General features: G+C 36.3%; 1 protein-coding gene across 4 annotated transcripts in view; it reads left to right on the plus strand.

The window, feature by feature from the left end:
* CPEB4 (cytoplasmic polyadenylation element binding protein 4) overlaps window positions 1-18,366 on the plus strand; it is a gene marked incomplete at both ends in the record, with an annotated part of 61,431 nt that overhangs the window by 19,202 nt on the left and 23,863 nt on the right. The gene's annotated exons all lie outside the window — the stretch shown is intronic.

An 18,366-nucleotide genomic window follows, 5' to 3' on the forward strand; every position in this document is an offset into this window, starting at 1 on the left:
ATTAAGAGAACTGCAAAAATGCTTATTGCCAGGTGTGGTCAGTTAATTCAAAGACAAGAATGATTCACTTTATTTTTTTATGTATTAGGCAGAAAACCTCTCAGTGCCCCAAACATCTATGTCTACCCATTGATGACGTGACTATAAATCAGGAAGTTCAAATGTTGATAGCTTTTTTTGCTTAGTTTCATTTTTTTAAAATGGCCAACAGTTTCACAATTAAAAGACATTTCACACTTAAAAAAAATTTCCATGTACCATGTTAAAAAAAAACAGTGCTTTTCCTACTTGGACTCTGGTGTCAGTTCTGTTACTGGGCTAGCTGTTTGTCTTGAATGAGGCATTCAGTTTGAGTAGGCCTCTTGCTTCACCTTTCTGATAAGGGATGTGTCATTGCCCCGGGGTTTATAGACTCCATGTGTGGGGCGGGGGCTTAGCATGTTCTTTTTTAATGTCTCAGATGATGCTAGCACATAGCCAGGTTGAGAGTAACTGGACTAGATGTTCTCTATGGTACTCTTATCTGTGTTTGTGAAAACTACTCCACAACATAAAATGTTTTCCACAAAAGTCTCATCTTACTAAAATGCAATTTTATTATTTTTGACGGTACTAGGGACTGAACCCAGGGCACTCTGCAGCTGAGCTGTATCCCTAGCCCCCCCACCCCGCACCCCTTCCTCCTCCTCCTATTTTGAGACAGTGTCTCATTAATCAAATTTGAGGTTCATACACCACTGCACCCATCTGCAAGTTTTTTATTTTTACTTTTTAAAGAAATTTGCAATATTTGGTATATTTGGTCACCCCTCTTTAGTTTATTTACTCATAAATATTTACAAACCTGTTTTGTCAGGTGTAGAACTTTGCACTGAGGTCAAAGGTGGCCATGTAGCTGTCTGGTGTGGTGGCCCGCACTATTATTTATTTATTTTTTTGGTAGGGGGGGGGTTGGGAGTGGAACCCAGGGGCTTTCTACTTCCGGGCTATACTCCCAGACCTATTTTATAGGAGTTATTTGGTAACAGGGTCTCACTAAGTTGTTGAGAGCCTCACTCAGTACCTGAGGCTGGCTTTGAACCTGTGCGATCTTCCTGTCTCAGCCTTCCAAGCGCTGGGATTACAAGCCTGTGCCACCACGCCCAGCTGGCCCACACCTTTAATCCCAGTACTTGAGAGGCTGAGATAGGAGGATCAGAGGTTTGAGGCTAGCCCAGGGAGATCCTGTTTCAAAATAAAAAGGGCTGAGGATGTAGCTGGGAGTTAAAATGTCCCTGACTTCAATCTTCAGTACCAAATAAGTAAATAGAGAAAGAAGGAGAGAGGAAAGAAAGGGAAGAAAGCAAGCAAGCCAGCAAACAAACAGAGAGAAAAGAAAGTTGCAAGGTAACCTGCTGGTCAAGTAGTGACCAGCCCAGCCCAGAAAAAATGTTAATATATATATATATATATATATATATATATATATATATATATATATATATATACACACACATATACACACATATACAACACACACACATATATTTAAAAGACCAATAAGGGGTAAATTTTTTTAATGGAAAAAGTTGTGGGGATTCTGGAGAGATGAAGAAATGTATGAACAACTATATATCCATCTCATGAGATAACTTTGAAATAAGAATATTTTAAAGACCCTTACTGATTCTTCCTGGGGTTTTGTGCATGACCAATCCAGACACAAGTCCTGCATCTGAAGAAAGATGATCTTTCAGAGTTGATTTTATTTTTGCTACTTTTAGCATTCCTGACTTGGGGAGTCCTGTAGCCTCTTCCACTCTTAGTTTTCTCATCAGAAAAGTGAAGAGTATTTAAAGCCATTTCTAACACCAGAAAAAGTCTACACTTAAAAAAGTAATTCAAGGAAAAATCTAAAGAGGGTTCATGGACTGTACAATGTCAGTTTCTTGGTTTTGTACTTTAGTTATGTAAGACTCACCATTTGGGGACGCTGGATAAAGGGCATATAAGGATCTCTCTCTACTGCTTTTTGCAACTTGCTGAAACTCTATTTCAAAATTCAAATCTAACTACGAAAAATAGCTAAGGGACATTCATTTATCTTTAATATGTAGTTCTGTCAGAATTCTTTGAAAGCCTCTCCTGTAACTGTAGAAATCATTTTTTATGATTAGTGCTTATGGTTTTGATCAGAGAAAACACAGGCTAAAACAGCAGTAGATATATATCGACTGTAATTTGTAATATGACATTTCTAAGAAGCAAACTTCTAGTATTTAAAAATAAAGGGCTTGCACACATTATTTTAGGATTAACTGCAGGATTTCCTTGCTTTATCAGTTTTGGCCAGGACATCGCAGGCCTATTTCTTCTAGTTTGCTAAGTGGGTTATTGTATAACGTCCATATTTAGTCTCTAGTCTCTTTTAAAACTTATTCTCACAAATTTTTACCTAAATTAAGTTTCTTTGACTGATTCTGTAATTATAATAAAAAATTAAGTGGCAGAAGAAAATTATGTGTGATTGACCTAGTGTGGGAATGTAAAGATTTTGTGCAATTGTGATTTGTAAGAGGCATAATGGTAGAATGGAAAGACTGGGTTTTTTGTATCAAATCTGGATTTAAATTGCTACTTTGCCACTATAGTTTGTGTAGTTGTGAGAATTAAATGATATATCTGTGAAATTCAACACACTGATTAGTTCACAGAAGACACTCAAGAGATGATAAAGAGTATTACTATTATGTCTTTTTTCTTGCTTACCAAATGAGAAAGCCAGCTTCAGTTTCAATTTAGATATTAAATGGACTATTTTTTTCTTCAAAGAATAATAAAGAATTTATAGGTAAGGGGTTGGTACTATAATGATAGTTTATACTTTTTTTTTCTTTAGTAGTCCAGTATCATGGGCTGAGCATGGTAGCACTCGCTTGCAATCCCAGTACTTGGGAGGCTGAGACAGGAGAATTGCAGGTTCGCAGCCAGCCTCAGTTACTTACTGAGGCTTTCTACAATTTAGTGAGATCCTGTTTCAAAAATAAAAAAAAAATAGGACTGAGAGTGTAGCTTTGAGGTAAAATGCCCCTGAGTTCAATTCCCAGCCCCATTTACACAAAAAAAAAAGGAAAAGAAAAGAAATCTAAGATCATAAACTTTATGTCATTATAGTGTGTCACTATCGACATGTAGTTTTGCTCAGGGGAATATTTTATTTCTTATAAAATTCTTTCCTGATTTAAATAGCTTTTGGAACACTGCTTGATTTTTATAGTAATTCTGTTGTGTGATTTTATTAAAGGTGATAATAAAATTTGAATACCATAAAAACCAATATAGTGTCTTAAAAATGAGTATCTAAAACCTATCAATTAATTTTGATAATAAATAAATAAATAAAATATGTCCTCATTACCTCTGCTTCTTTAGGAATAAAAAGTTTTTCTTAGTAGTTCTGTGGAACTGTAACAAGCCTCTTGGGGGGGAAAATGTAGAAATTTAATTGAAAGAACTAGTTTGAGAATTTAAAAAAAATATGAAGTCAAATTTTATATTTGAATTCATATATATTAAATGTAATTTAGTAAAATGTATTATAACTAAACACCACTTATCTCATCTATCATTGGCATTTCTCATAGATAAGTATCATGTATATATATATATATATATTTAATTAAGCCAAAAATTGATAAAAAACTAAAAGTTGAATCTATTGATATGGTCTGTATTCATTTATATAAAAATGTAGAAAAAATTTGTATTTTCCATCTAGGAAGAAGACAATCTCCTTTGATGTAGCAGGGTTTAAATTTTTTATTTTTGTCATCAATAAACACTATTTTTTATATGAGCTGTGCATAGCAACACATATCTATAATCTCAGTACTTGGAAGGCTGAGACAGGAAGATCTTAGCAACCTAGTGGGACCTTGTTTCAAAATATTTCAAAATAAAATATAAAGTAGGACTCAGAATGTAGTTCAGAGGTAGAGCCCTTGGGTTCAGTCTCTAATAACACACATACACATACACGCATGCACGCTTGGACACACACATGATGCTTTATATGCCTAGAGGTTTTCAAGTATAGTTTTAAAAATTTCTTTGAGTGTTTAAGAAATGTTAAGGAGGAAGATTTAGCCTTCATTGCATATTTTATATTAGTTCTTTTTTTTGGTTAAGTGGTACTGGGGATTGACCAAGGGGCATTTTACCTCCAAGTGAAATCCATGACCTTTTTTTATTTTTTATTTTGAAATAGTGTCTTGCTAAGTTGCTCAGGCTATCCTCAAACCTGTGATCCTCCTGTTTCAGACTCCTAAGTACTAGGATTACAGATATATGCCATCACACCTGGATATATTAGTTTTTTATTTTATTTTATTTTTTGGTGGAACCCAGAGGCTTTCTACTTCCAGGCTATACTCCCAGACCTATTTTTATATTTTATTTGGAAACAGGGTCTCACTAAGTTGCTGAGAGCCTCACTAAGTAGCTGAGGCTGGCTTTGAACCTGTGCAATCCTCCTGTCTCAGCCTCCCATGCACTGGGATTACAAGCGTGCGCCACCACGCCTGGCTCTATATTAGTTTTTTAAAAAATTATTTTTAAATTATTATCCTATGAATTTCATAGCTACTGTCATTTTCTCCATATACAGGGGTTTAGCTCTTTGGAGAGGAAAAGGGTCCTCCCTATACCTTATCTCTGTGTCCTTTCTCTGGTCAGCTGGCAGGTCTGTATGTTATTTTTATCCTAGAAATTGTGTCTTGTCTTCTTCATAACCAATGCCAGTGACAGTCCACAGAAGCTCATCCCCAGAGACTGATTTCATTTTCTTTGCTACATGCCCGGTCTCATAAGAGCCAGAGTTACAGACTGATTTTGAGTTTTGATCTCCTGGTGGCAGCTTACACATAGCTACAATACTGTTAGCTTATCAAGAATTTTCTCAGGACAGAAAAATATTTTACTGTCACAGATGCCAGATGATTATACAAGGAATATGTATCTTACGTATTCATGTCTTTTTTCCTCACCTGTGAAATTGGTACTGATTATTTAGAAATGGAGCAGCATGAAATAGATTAAAACCTCATGTGAGAGCATCTGTCTTCAGCCTTCTGAGGCAGAGGCTGGACACAGTGAAATAAAGATTCATAAAGCAGTGCTATATTCAGTGCATATTGTAGGAGACAACTCTGAAAATTAAGTAGCCCCTTTTCCCCTGTGTTAAAGGAATAAGAGGATACAAGAATCGAGCAAGCAGTAGTAGTTTATGGAATGGAGGCAGAGGAGGCAGCACCGGGCGGACAGACAAAAAGTAGTGCTTGAAAATTATCAGGTACCAGGCAAAGTATAACATTTTGCAATTTCACAAGAGTGGCTGAGTCTTAAATCTGCTACAGGAAAGCAATATCCAAGGTGCTTTATTCTACCAGAAAGCCAAAACAAAAAGCAAAATTCTTGTGAGAGCATAGACAATTGTTGTCAAAACATAGTTGTTCTTAAGATTTTAGCTAAATTATGAGTCAGAATATCATATTTTTTCCTTTAAATATGGTAAAGATGGAGTCTTTTCTCTTCACATTGTTTTAGACCATGTCTTTCTTTCCACTTTTGGAAGAGAGGAATTTAGCATACCCAATTCCTGTGAGTTTTAGGCATTTCAAATATTTAATTTAATGTGAGCAATAATGATTGCATTGAGAAATGCAAGTCGTGTAGGGTGCCAGTTTTCATGTATCCCATGTGCCCAAGAAGCCTATTGCATATGCAGAGTACGCAGTGGGTCCTTGTTACACAGCCGAGCGCATTATCGCCTCGCTGGCTTCATGCATTTGCTTAATAAGAATTTTAAGAGTCATTGATCTACTCCCAAAATGCTCTGATTTTAATTTCTGACTGCCAAAGATGTTGTGACCTTATATTTTTGAACACTCTCGATATTTTTTTCCATTTTATTTAGGGACCCTTCCCCTACTATTTTTCATTGCTATAAATTTGTTTGAAATAAATGCTTAAATGAGTGGGCAAGTAATGATTCCATCTGTGCCTCTTGTCTTTGTTGCTAAGCAAAAGAATTCATAATCTCTCTAGAAGAAAGTCATGAAACTTGAAGTTTGGTATACGAAGCTTGTTTCTTTAATTTCACATAAGACTTTTTTTTACATTGCCATAAAAGAATGACTATTGGGACAGTTATTTAAGTTCTCTGTTTTTATTGCTGGGAGAGAATGAATTTAATTAGTGCTATTTTAAACATATGTAATAAATAATAACTGAAAAATCTTAATTTTTCTTTTGACACTCAATTGTCTTAATGTCCTTACATTCCAAACTGCATTTACTTAGTTTTCTATATTAGAGAACAGATGTTATATACTGATATATAGGTGTTTTAGAACAGATTTTTATAGGGATACTAACTTTATATAGATTAACATAACTCTAGAAACCTGCTGAAAGCTGCTGAATATAAGACTAAGTCTTGTCATTTACTTATAACACATGTTATAAACTTGAAATTGGGCATAAATAAAAATTTTAAAAATAAAATAAGCTCCTACTAAAATAGTTTCTCTTGTTTTAATATTAGAATGATTATTTCGAGTAGGAATGGTATGGCAGTATCATTCCTACAGTATTTAACCTTTTTCTATTTAAATTGGTCTTCCTATGGCAATTCCACACCAGATGAGGGATCTTTAATGCTACAAGTGTTCAAGGTTCAGGCTCAGAGCAGCAGCCCTGCAGGCCTGGCTGCAGCCTGCCTGCTCTTTCTTGTTCTGTCTGGGTGATACCATGTAATTCAAGGCAGCAGAGCAGGGGAGTGGGAGGGTCTCCAGAGAGCAGAACGTTGCCTTCCTTCCAGAAGTCTCATGAGTAATGGAGAGAGGTACTTAGCAAAGGTTGTAATTTAAACTGGACCACAATTAACGTTGTGTGTGGCTGTTAGACATGAAGTGTGTTTTCTCTTCTTCTGAACCCTCCCTTTTCTAACCTGGGACATGGAACATCCTAAACAGTCTCTCTGCCTGGATTTAGTTGTGCTAGAGAATGGGACCTGGGCTTCTGTGTTGAGGTAACTTCTGTTGTGAGGAAGGAGAGGGCAAATGGTGTGGCATGGTTTCCTTTATATTACCTCTAGTGCCGGGCCTTGTTTACTGGTTTCTTGTTTACTTTTGATGGTGATTTCTTGGATTCCTCATGGCCTTTTGTGGGCAGAGCTTAACCAAGGTGTGGACTTTGAACAGTGTGTGACTGCACCTTTTCAGATTTGGGATTGCTGGTCCCCCCCCCCCAAGGTAGGAATTAAAGGGGAAGTGCCTGAGATAGAAAAAATGGAATGTGTGTATGTTGATCTGCTCCTCTCTACCCCACTGCCTGCCTCAGAACTGAAACCAACTCAGTTCAGTTTGTACTAAATACACCTTGTGCCTTGGCCAGATCCTCTTGTGTCCTATTTCTTTACATAATACTGACTGAAAGTCAAAAGTAGTGTCCTCTGCCAGACCTCTTCCCTCCACACATTTGTGATAGGATATTTGGCCCTTGTTTTTATTTGTTCTGAAAATCATATCAAGCAGCTGTCACAAAGGAAGAATTTGTCTCATGTCATCCATGATGTGAGGCCACAATTACTTAAGCAGTCCTCTTATTTTAATTTTGAGCATTGAGCAAAGGAATCTGTTGTGAATTGGTAAAATCTGGTCATCTTAAAATGTTGTCAAAACTCTGGTTTTACCTAGGTGAGAGGTGAGGGTAAAGAGGGGTAGGGGGAATATAATAGTAAACTTTAGTTATGTTGCCCTAAACATTTCTTTAAAGGATTCTTCTACCTCATTAACATTTTTTTCTTTTCAGTTATATTAAGACTCTCATATTCTCTGGCTGCTGTGGCTTGATTTTATTTGACACACATTCAGGATTGACTGATAAAGGAATAGGCTAGATGTGGGATATACTTTTTAGAAACAACAAATCAGAAAACAAGCAATAATCAAGTGGCAAATTAACAAGTATGTTTCCCTAATACTTTACATTGTTATATTAAGTATTGTGTAGAACTTAAATATGGGTGGGTTTCACCAGGTGGACAGACAAAAATAGTAATATTCTCTAGAGGTAAAATCTGAATAACATTTAAGTAGTAAGGCTTTCAGACTTTCAGCAGTTAATCAATTTTCAGTTTTAGAAACTGCCCTTTTATATAAAGATAAAAGAAAAAAGGTCCACAACAATTACAGAGACCCACATAGCTTATACTCCAAGTCCAAATTAATTAATATAATTAATAATAATAATTAATATAATTAATATAATATAATTAGTGTATTATATTCCTTTTGATGGTGTTACTTCTTTTTTTCTCTAAATTTTTTCTATTTAATCTCATAAAACTATATATAGAGGTGACTCCTGCTTTCTCATTTTCTGGCAGCTACTAAAGCATCCCTGTATACTAGTACCTGCTTAATCAGCTTCTGTTGTTTATTCTGGAGGCCTTCCTTGATCTGTTATGTAATGTTACTGGGTGACTTTGGGAGAGGGAGCACAAGGCTGCATGGTTCATAGATGTCATAAAAATATCCAAGATTTGCTTCCTATCCAGTTTAGCAACAGGAAGAAGGGAACCGTTCGCAATTGTGCCACAAGTCATTACTTCCTGAGGTGCATGGAACTTTTACTTGAATATTGTATACAGCTGATTAATTTCTTAGTGATATGCACTTGATTTGTGTTTTTTCCCCTCATGTTGCCTCTGTCCTCATGATCAAAACTTTAAAAAAGGAAGAAAAGAAAAAAAATTCTCAGTGAATTTGTTGCTGCTTACCAGTAGTTTGTATGTCAGACTTTTTATCTAATTTTAAAGTAGTTACTACTCTTTGAAAAAGATATTGAGATGGCCAGAATATGCTGCCTGTAGGCTTCATTATTTTGTCTAATTGACTGGTTCTGAATTCAGTCCCATACCAGTGCATCCAGATCTAAAATCAAGGCTTTGTTTTATTCTGGGCATTACCTGGTAACCAGTCAATTAAGAACATTAGTAGAACTCTGGAGGAAAAGCAGTTTGGAATCCAGTTGGGCAGATGCCAGTTGCTATACATTGAGAAAGAGAAGGAGGAGTCAGCCAATTAGAGGACCCTTTTTAGTGCTTGAAACCAACAATACAGTACAAGTCTTAGTTCTGAAGAGTAGCCACAATTAATTGAAGTATAAAGAACTTTTAATAAACCTAACTTCTACTGACTATAATATTGCAACCAATAATGTCTAGCACAGTTGGCTAAGAGATATTTAAATCAGCTACTTGATCTCTTTATTGTAATGATCAGAAGTTAACATATAATAGACTTCCTAAAGTGTGAGGAAATAAAAGGGGAAACTTTTAAAATTGTGTTCAGACCTGGTTCTGACACTACCAGCCGTGTGGCCTTGGTCACTTCTCTTTCCTCACCTATATCAGCAGATAGGTAGAGCTTAGGATCTTTAAATTACCACAGGCAGTTCTATATAGTCTTATATTGCAAAATTGAGAGTTTCTGTAGTTTAATGAAAAAGTTACACATGAATATCACGTGAATCTGGGTATGAATTTGATAGTGAGTAGCTTTAAAGGGGTTATGACCAGAAATCAGTCAAACTTAGTTGAGTGAGGTCTTTGCTACTAGATTGCATTTTTTTTTTTTTTTTTTTTTTTTTTTTTTTTTTTTTTAGATAAGGCCCAATACCTTTTAGGAAACAGTTGTTTAAACTTGGTCCCATGAACTCCATTTGTGGATGATGGGCCTCTTCAGCCATGGGAATTATTTGATAGAGCCAGTGAACACATTAATGATCAAGCATTCTAGTTACAGAATAGATATGTCACTTATATGTGCATGATTGTCTTCCAGAACAGGAATGCTGATACAATGTGATCAAAATACATGTATATATGTTGCTGAATTTATATTGCAACTAAGGTTATTTGGCTAAGGTTTCTGTGGTTTTGCCTGAAACTGGGTTAGGGTAAAGGTAGAAGTCTTCAGTAACTATGGTGGAGGGAAGCCTTTATGAAATATTTTGCTCAAAGCAAGTCTTGATAGTTACAAAAGGTTGTGAAATACTGTTGTAGAGAACTTCTCTAATTGTTCTATATATTGCTGCCATCAGAATATTCCTCATTACTAAAAAGAACATAGTGTAAAAAAGGGCTTTAGAAGAGGAAACGGTAAGGAAGAAGACAGAATGGAGTGAGGAGCTCACTGCCCTATCCTAGATTGACATCTTCCCCAAATATCATTTTGGAGCTTCCGTTCTGACATCGGGAACCCTCTCTTGCCCTTGAGGCAGTGCTAGGAGTATGGGACCACCTGGTGTTATATAACTCGGCAGTTCTTAGGAGGGGAGATGGGTACTACTAAAGACTTTTTTAAATGTATGAACAACATATTGTATGTTCTGAAGGACAGACACTTTTGATACACTTTTCTATTTTGAGGTGGACCTGGACATTGTAGCCATTATGATAACAACCAGTTCTAAGCAAAAGGGAACTTAACACACCACTTGTCTTTACTCAGTGTCCCTTCTGAGAATTATCTCTAGCCTAGATCGCCATAATAATTTTTATTTGAATTTTGTGATCTCCATTTTATAATTGATAATAGCCAAAGCTCAGAGAGTTGCAATAGCTTCTGTAAAGTCACTCAGCTTTCTCTAGTGTGTCAAGATAGGAACACAGCCTCTTGCTCCTGCTTCAGTGGCTTAGGGTTTATTGAAGAAAACAAATGTAAGGGACTTTACATACTTATCTTAGTATACTTTGACAAGGTAGGCATTAACATTTTCTGATTTCAATTTCGGATTCTGGGAACTGAATTTAAAAATCTATATTTTATTATGATAATCTGTACAAGAGTTGGGTCTCTCAGTTGATGGCTTCATATTGATGAGTAGAGGTCAAGATAGGATCTCTGAGGGAACTTTCTCAAGCTGGCTTCTCCCCTGATTCTGACTCACCAGGTCTGTCATAGGACTTAAGCATGTACAGTCTCCAAGTGATTCAGAGTCACTGCTCTCCCTTCCCACCCTCACCTTCCCTCCACTTCGAGAGTATCCATAAAGTCCAGTCATCTGAGGCCATTCATGCAACAAACACATCAAGTATCTGTGGTGCCCCAGGCAGTGTTTTAAGCTTTGAGGATATATCAGCCACTCCAAACAGATTCCTGGCCTCATGCGGTTTATTCTCCACACCAACAGAGATTTCTGTATTTTGTGGTACTGGGGATCGAACCCAAGGGCATTCTACCACTGAGCTACACTGTCAGCTCTTTTTATTTTTGAGGCAGGGTCTCTCTGAGTGGTCCAGGCTGGCCTACAACTCATGATCCTCTTGCATCAGCCTCCCAAGGAGCTGGGATTACAAGCATGCACCCCCATGCCTGGCTGGCAGAAATGTCTGAGAAGTCTGTGTAGTGTTTGATTTTTAAGCTTAATGAAGAAGACTCAGAGCCTTGAGTATTTATAGGAGAAAATAGGGACCAGGCCTTCAGAGAAATAGCAAATAGTAGAATTCTTAGATTAGGTATGAAATTCAAGTACATTCTTCGTTAAGGTTCAAAAAGTCATCAGATTTTATATTCAAGAAGTAATTAGAGTTGATGATAGGTCTGAATGTAGAAAGTCAACTAGTGACTTGATCGATTATTTTTGGAGGTTTGAACTTCAGTGGCCAGTTTTAAGGGCAGATTTTCACCAGTGTAGAGGTAGTATTTTATTTTATAAAATAGTGGTTCTAAATAAGGAAATCACTCTTAATTCTTTTTAGTTTTCTTTGGCTAATAGAAATAGGTCTACTTAAATTTTTTGTCATTTCTCTCTTGTCTCTAAAGGTCTCAATTACTTTCAGTGACCTAGCCTGGGATCCTAGGGATTTTATGTTTATCTTGATTTTTTTTAATGTTCATGTCAGTACAGAGTACATCCTCAAAATCATTTTTACCTTGGAGAAGTTCTATAATTCTTTATTTACTGATTCTTTAAATATGTGCCTCTCACAACACAATTTTCTTTTAGCCAACCTTTTTGCAAGGTAGGGGAATTTTAATTTACTGCCTTGGGTTTTTTTTGGATGACTTAATTTTTTTCCCTCCCAGTCGTTGGTCTGTTTTTATGCTTTTTCCCTTCATTATATTATCTACTTTTTAGTTTTTTTAAGATAGGCCTTGGCTGTTTTGGTTTGGACAAAAACTATGCCGGTTTTTTTTTAACTTAAAAATTGCCATTAATCACTGGTATCATAACATCCTCTTAAGGCAAGTTATCTTGTTGCTCTGCCCTCTAAATGTAGCATCCAGAGTCAAGAGGCTTCTGGCAAGGATAAAAATAGCCTTCCTGCTTGCCGGTTTGTTGTTAGCGTTCCTGGCAGTAGGAAATCTTTTGCATTCCTTAATTGGGTCAGTTCATTGCTGGCTTCTCTCTAGACATTCTCTTCTGCCTAAAATTCTTAAATGCTTTTAGATTTTATAGCGTTGCACCTGCTTTCAGTTACAGTGAAATTATCTTTCCATTATTATGAAACCTTACTTAGTCTATAGAAATTTATTCAATTTACTTTTACTTAAAAAATTTTTTAGGCAAATATTTCCCTCTGTTTTTCAACTGTTCTATCTCAATTTAAAAGTTAATTTTGAGTTTTTTTGTGCAAAAGGAAAATCCCCTTTGGTTTAATTAACAGAAAATTTTTTAAATTGAAATTTTTAGCTTTCCTTTCCTAAAAATCCTTCTGGCTTCATTGACAGTTTGGCTATGATAAATGTAGAGAATTAGGTTTTTTTCCCCCCTCTTTTCTCCCCCAGAGAAAATTTGTGTCACTCTTTGTAACCAAGGACACTAGCAAATTTTCATTTCTCTGAAACTGAAAAATCCCCCAGATTGCCACTCCCTTCTTCGAGTTTGGGACTTACTAGCCAAAAGGAATCTTCCCTCTTCCTTTCTCTCATAAATAGAAAATTGTTGTTGGTTTTCTTTCCCTTAGAGTTGGGGAGGGTAAAGGACTTAGTATTAATTATGCACTACTGTGTACTGGGAGACATTTTTTGCTATCCTATAAAACATTTTCTCAGGAAATTGTCAAAACATTTCTGTGAAATAATGGAAGTATATATCTCTGATTTCTTGAGATTCAGTAAAGAAAACTAAGTGTTTTTTTTTCAGTACTGGAGATTGAACCCAGGGGCATTCTAGCTTCAAGCTATACCACCAGCCCTATTTTTTATTCTTTATTTTGAAACAGGTTCTCACTAAGTTGTGGGAACCCTCACTAATGATTGTAGCTGAGGCTGGTCACAATCATTTAAGATAGTTCATAAGACCAGACTGGTTTTGATTTTATCCTTTTCACTAAATCTTTCAAAGCAGAGAGACCACCAGTTATTGTCATTGTTTCATTTGTTCATTCATTCATTCAACAGCTGGGGACTGAACACTTGTCTCTGTTCTAGGCTCTGGGATACAAGACTCAAAATCTGTCCTCAAAGATTTTATTGCCCTAGAGGAAAAGATAGTGTAAAATGAATAACTTACATGCAATGTAATATGTGTCAGAGGTGCTGTATGGAGCACATTGGTTGTCTAAATCAGAATGGGTGGCTTGGAGCAGGGAAACTTCCTGTTGGACAAGAGAGAGGGGCTGACCCAGAAGTAGAAGCTGTCAACCAGTACTGTGCCTGGATGGGGTGTCTGCTGTGAGAAGGGAAGCAGCAGTGTGGAGGGATAGGAAAGGGCATGCATTCAAGGGCTTTTATAAGCCCTGGCGTTGGAAGCCAAATTCTGTGTGTTCTTAGTGAGTTTTAAATGGCGCTTTGGGAGAAAGACTCTCCAATTGATATCAGTCCCAATCACTTCCTCCTTTGTGACTTTTGCATAGAAATGTCTTTATGGGAAATTGGTTGTAGTACAGCTAGGTCAAGAGATAGTATTAGGTTACTGATTTTCATTTGGGAAATTATATAATATAAATTAAAATCATCTTTATGTTATTAAGTCGCAGAACATGTTGGACATGGTTTTATTAGTTCATATTGATACTGCTCTCCATGTGTTTTAAGTATAAAGTTGGTATTTGCAACCAGTGAATTTATTAGCACATCATAAGCCTTGCTGTCTATTGTCCAAATCCCCACAGCGCCATCTTGCTGCAGATCTCAGGCAGTGTTGGTAAAAACAGCAGATGTGTAAGAGGTATGTGGAGTGTCTCTGTTAAAAGAACATTTATGGCTATATAGTTTTGATTCACTTAGATGAGAATTAAATAAAATCAACATCAGTAGGAGTAGAACCTCTGAGAAACAACTACAAATTTATGTGTATGTATATATACTGTGTATGTTAGAAATTTTTAATGATGTTTACTGAAAACTTATCCTCTTTTTCTTTGGAGTATTCAAGTTTTTATAGCTTGATCCAATCAAAAGAAACAGAATTTCATGGTATTTGTCACTGGATAGGACGACATGGTTGTGTTTTGGACAAGCTTGCATAGTTATCCCTTAGTATTGTTCCTGTCTGTTCCACTTCACCAGTGATGCTGGCATAACTTTGAAAAAGAAAAGGTCATAGCATGAAACCCAATAGCAGTGTAGGACACTTGATATTGTTCAGTGTTTGTGTTTGAAATGGAAGCATTTATTGTGTCAGTTCCTGATGAGTCATCAGTAGCAATAACATCTGGGTTCCTCTTTAGAAAATAATTCACATTATATCTAATTATGAAAGTAATCCATACATATATTGCTAATGTAATATTTCCTTCTAGTTTTTCTTTTGTTTCTTTGACTAGGTTGATTAGATAGAGTCTTGAAAGAATATGACAGCACATATTCTTGTCAGTCTGTTTGATAAATACTGATTCTTTCTAATTCACAGATGCCTAGTGTAGAAGCGCCCAGTTGGTGTAGGATCTTTTCTAAGCTGTAGAATTTGGCAGTATAGTTCCCCAGAGTCACACTATCAGTTGCCTGTATTTGGTTAGGTTGAGTCATGTCACCAAATATAGCCTGTGCCTTCTGTGTGATGTATGCCAGGCATCTGGCTCCAAATGTCATAGCTGGCCTCCGGAGACTACTACTTTTCTTGTCAAAACATCCCTTAAGAATAGGACCGCTGATCAGGCAGTATTTTTTAAATTTATGATACAATCAATACCAAGAGCCTTCAAAGGTTGAATTTTTCCACCAAATCAGTTTAATTGCCTGAAATCCCAACGTATTCCTTCTCCCTTCATGAACTAAATCATGGATGGACCAAAACCTGGGCTATGTTTATGGATAGATGAATTATCAAAAAAGCAACCAATACCACAGGCACTGGTTATATTTAGATTGAGACATTGCAGTTATTTTTGTTTTACTATACTTTATTCATTTGTGAAATGCTGGCATTTCAAGTTCAGTGGCATGAAGTCATTGAATGTTTGCCTGATGCCTAAACAGGAAACTCAAGATGGCTAGGTAGAAAACAACTGTATCTCCTAAAGGGAGTCATTATGTAAAGAGATAAGAGAGCTAGCCAGTAGCTGAAATGATTACTTTAAAAGGTTGGCTATTTCTGTGTTACTAAAAATAAAATTTGGTAGGTTAACTTAAAAAAAAAAGATTATATTTTGGGAAGACTGTCCTGGAAGAAGGTAAACTTGAAGAAAAAATCAAAACCTTAGATGTTTATGTTTGCTTATTCAGAATTGCCAAAAATTCAAGCAGCTGAGATACCCTTCAGTAGGTGAATCAACAAATAAACTGTGGTCCGTACAGACAATGGAGTATAACTCAGTACGAAAAAGAAATGAGCTATCGCTCCACAGAAAGGCAAAGCTTAATTGCATGCTACTAAGTGAAAGAAGGCAACTGGAAAAAGCTTTATTCTATAATTTCAACTATGACATTTTGGAAAAGGCAGAACCATACAGTAGACAAGAAGAGGTCAAGGGTTAGAGAGCTAGGGAGGAATGAATAGGTGGGAATATTTAGGGCAGTGAAACTACTCTCTGTGATATTATAATAGTAGATAATATGTCATTATATCTTTGTCCAGAGTCATAGAATATACAATGCCAAGAATGAACCTAAAGTAAATTGTGGACTTTGAGTAGTTAATAAAGTATCAGTGCAAGTTTGTACGTCATATACGTCATAACAAATGTACCATTCTAATGGGGATATTGAAAATGAGTGAGGCTATGTGAGTGTGGAGGCAGGAGCTGAAACTGTTCTAAATAACAAAGTAAGATAAAGTAGATAGGTCAACAGAATACATATATTTATTTATCATACCCCCACACGTCCCTACCCTTTAATGGGATATATGGAATGAGATAGCTGTGTCAGATGTGAGAAGGGCTCATCAATAAGCTATTCATGGAATAGAAAGTGCAGAAATGTCACTGTAGATTGGCATTCATAAAGGAGAGAGAGTATGAGAACAGAAATAAAAGGCATGCAGGGAGAGTGTGAATGGCTTGTAGAAGATTCTCAATTCCCATGGCACTTAAGTGAGAGCTTTAGGAAGATTTCCAGAAAGGAAGTGATTTGACTTATCCATAATTATGAATCGCTCTTTAGGTATTTTAGTTGTAGAAAGAATTTATAGAAGAGTAGGGCAGACAGGTTGGGGTGCATTATGAACATTTAAAAATTTTTTTAATGTTACTGCTTGTATTTTAAAATCTAAGTAGGGAGAATTGCTACTTGTTTAAGAAAATATCACAAGTGTATTTGCTATTGAGAGGCCCAAACTGAATATAGCTTGATAAAAATCACATTACAAGGCCACGTCAAGTAATTAAAAACAAGTATGGCTTTCAGAGTTCAACTATGAATTCTGCCAGTGGTGGTTCAGCATCGTGTACCCTTAGGTAAAGGGTAGAATTACTGTATCCAGAAGACTAAGGAGCAGTAAAAGTGTCAAAGGTCAGCTGCCCTGAGTGGGGAGGGGGCCGATCTCTTCAGGAAGTGTGCAACCAAGCAGACTCACAACTGAGTTCAGAGACCCTTTTGTGCCTGTCAAGTTGAGATAGTTCTTTCTCTTTGAAAGGCACTCAGAAGATGAGTTTCTGACAGGTGGAACTTCCATTATTACGTGGAGTCAGTTTGGTGATTTGTCCTTTGGAGTCTCATCGTTAATTATTTCTATCCTTCCTTAGCATCAATTAAGAGAAATTATGGTTCTCATAGAATAGCGATGGTTTCAATTGTAATGTTGGCATTAAAAAATTAGAATACCTTCTTAGAAGCAATAAAACATTTCCTCTTAACCTTTAAATTCAATATCACTAAATTTTTTGTTTCTGTGTTGACATACCATCTTTGTGTGTGTGTGTGTGTGTGTGTGTGTGTGTGTGTGTGTGTGGTACTGGGGATGGAACCCTTCTACCTCCAGGCTACACTCCCAGACCTATTTTATATTTTATTTGGAAACAGGGTCTTAAGCTAGCGAGGCTGGCTTCGAACCTGCGTGATCTTCCTGTCTCCACTTCCCAAGCGCAGGGATTATAAGCGTGCGCCACCACGCCCGGCTGACATATCATCTTTTAAAAATGTTTTATAATAAAGGAAAGTGGTGATAGCTCTTGCTAGTTCCTTTACTAGAGAGTTTTATGTTGCTTGATTTATACATACATGCCATTATAGAAAATCCACTGCTACTTTGAGTTAAGTGAATCAGAAATAGGACCCCCCCCCAAAAAAAAAATTTAGCAGTTCAGGTCATGTTCTTATTCTTAGTATCTAGGTCTATACTTTTTAAAAAATATAGTTGTGACAAGTAATAAGATCCTGGGTGTAGTTAAAGCACTTGAAATGGAAGTCACCGGATTTGAATACTTAACATTAATACTTTAATTAGCATTAAAGAATGAAAGCAATTTTTAGGAACAAATAGAAATATCAAAATTATTTTTATCTTCTTTCCTCTTATGCCAGCTCACCCCCTAAATAGTAATAAGCTGAAATTTTAATTGGAACAATTAACAATTTAATTTTAGAAAACACTTTCATTTGGGTTTAAATTTTAGGGAAATTATTTAATTTTGATTTTTCATATTAAACTCCCTGGGGGATATGGATTAATTAAAGTTGCTGACAACAGAGAACCATATTTTCTTTTCTCACAGCAGGCATTCATTTCTGTAGACACTGTTTCAAAGACAGAATTTTAAAGCTTTGAAGGCCTAACGTTCTTTTCTGGAGAGTTATTCATATGTGGCTGTTGGGTTGAGAGGATCCAATATTAGCTCTGGTGCCCTAGGTTTGCAGCGAGCTAGGTGAAGTCTGCTGGCACCTGGAAAGGCTTATTCCAGCCTCAAGGCCTGGAAGAATCTCTGCTTGTCCATTT

Source organism: Muscardinus avellanarius (assembly GCF_963383645.1).
Source record: "Muscardinus avellanarius genome assembly, chromosome: 7".
Classification (NCBI taxonomy): Eukaryota; Metazoa; Chordata; class Mammalia; order Rodentia; family Gliridae; genus Muscardinus; species Muscardinus avellanarius.